Raw genomic sequence first — 2,340 nt, 5'->3', positions numbered from 1 at the left:
TGCATGCCATGGAAAATAGTTCATTCATTTTTACTCTGTCTTGGTGAGGTCTCTGTTGTGTCCAGTTTTGCAAAAAAGATGTGGACAAGATGGAGAGAGTCCAGAGTAGAGCAGCACAGATGATTAGAGGCCTAGAAAACATGATATAACAGTAAAGGTTGGCCAAATTGGGATCAATGAGTCGAGAGAAAAGAAGTCTGAGGGGAAATTCCAGTTACTGAAAGGGTATTGTGAATAGGATGGCATGTGACCAGGGTTTTGCAGGTTGGCTTCCCAAAGAGGCTGGGTGAACTCTAAAGACAAACTGCTTTAATTACATGTATATATCCAGTCCTACAATGAAAGGGGCAAACAGCAAATGGAGCTCATCTCATCTTCAAGGCACCTCAGTCTAACACTAATCTCCACTCCCCCCGCGGGAATCTTTCCTCAAGGATTCACTTCTATCCGGACCCAAGGATGACAGGAAATTCTCCTAGTGCTTACATGATTCTTTCGCTCCTGAAACTGCCTCTGCAGTGAAACCTTCCCCAACCTAAAATTAGCAAATAGACAACATGTCTTCCCAAGAGTTAATATCAATGACCCAGAGGAAAACATACAATTGACACTTTCAGAGTTTGCTTATGGCACAGAGTTTGATGAAGGAATAAAGAACAAAAAGGACAGGTTACTGGTACAGGTTGGTATAGCCAAATATAAGGTCATACATCTAGGAAAAAAATAACATTAATGGGGTAAGGACTCTATCCTAGAAGCAATGACTGTAGGAAGGGCTGGGAAGGTTGTTGTGGGCAGAACACGAGTTGTCAGACTTATACTGTGCTGTCCTCCATAAACAGAGAAGGATCAATTAGATAGGAGGATTTTTTAAAGTTATGCTCCAGCTCACACAGGAATTAATTAAGTGAAGTTTGATAGCCCATGTTATACATGTTAAGATTAAGTGATCATAACCAACTGTTCTGACCTTATGAAACTCTGGGAATCAGAGGTCTGGAGTGTGGGTAGAAAGTGTGCTATTGTTGTTTTATGGGAAAAGGCCAGGAGTGGGGTTCAGTTTCCAGGACAGACTCCAGGTTTGCTTTTCATAAGCACAACATTTCTTATCAAATTAAAAATAAAAAGGTAAAATAATGACAGCTCCTTCCTGGAGTTCACTTTAATTTCCACTTGACAGCAAACAGTCTCCTCTCAGTACTGGCTCCTTAGCTAGTCTCTTTGTAGGGCTGCTCTTTGTCCTTGATCTTGTTACCTGAATGAATCAGCAAAACAATTCTGCTTTTCTACACAGTTTCCAAGAACATGGCACCGTGTTGCATACACAGATAGCAGAGAGAAAGATGTCTCACTGCAAGGGAGCTATTAATTTACAGCCAAATGAAATAACTCTTACAAACTCCTTTTGCTGTTAATAGCCACACAATGTGTTAGGCTCCTGTTTTGCCAAGTTATGTTTTTAGGAAAATTCCCTGTGTAAGTGAGGGAAGAGGAAATGGGTGGAAACAGTCATGAAACTGTGCTCCATCACCACCCTTATATCTTTTTTGTTGCATTTTCAAATAAATCATCTAGCATATAGCAACAAATGGTCTAGGAAGCCAGATGTGTATCAATCATGCTAACAGGGTTATGCCATCATTATGTTCTTTCCATGAACAATTATAAAGGAGTGCTGCCTCCTGGCTTGCAGGAAACCCAACATAAAACCCATTTTACATTGATTTGGCATCAAGGAAGGAAATGTCCTCACTCAGGACATGACTTTCAGGGGCTAGGATAAGAGAAGGTGAGGAAGGGGTCAAAGCTGAACTAATGTCAACCTATTGCCTTCCAATAATGCAACAGTCTTGGAGCCTAATGAGCAAGGTGAAAAGAAAGCAGGTCGGGAGCCTGCAAAATACATCCTCCCTCCTCACATACACACATGGAGTCACTTCCTCATCCTCTTTAAGAGGATGATTTTTAAAAAAGAAAGCAGAAGTAAAAAGTTAAAAATCACAGGCATGACTTTCTACCTGCCACATCTCTTCTCTTTCTTGTATTAGTATAAAGGGCATAATCAGAAGCTAGGCTGTGCCAACAGAGACTGAGCAAATACAAGGGTGAGATGTTGGCTACCACAAAGCCAGCTCTAGTGATGCCATGTTTCTCTGGAGCTGCAATCTGGGTGTGGTAGGTAGGGAATCAGGCCAATAATAACAGTAGCACTTTTTCCTTTCAAAGTACTTAATAAGCAATTAGGAGCAAATTGTGACCTGGTACCTGCTTGCCAGAACAGAGGAGAATGAAAAACACAAGAAGCCTTGGCATCAGCAATGATCTGGTGCTTCTGCACAG

Source organism: Gavialis gangeticus, unplaced genomic scaffold (genome assembly GCF_001723915.1).
Source record: "Gavialis gangeticus isolate Ggan-Ray unplaced genomic scaffold, GavGan_comp1, whole genome shotgun sequence".
Taxonomy (NCBI): domain Eukaryota; kingdom Metazoa; phylum Chordata; order Crocodylia; family Gavialidae; genus Gavialis; species Gavialis gangeticus.
The sequence above is the reverse complement of the archived record's forward strand: the minus strand, read 5'-3'. Positions refer to the sequence as shown.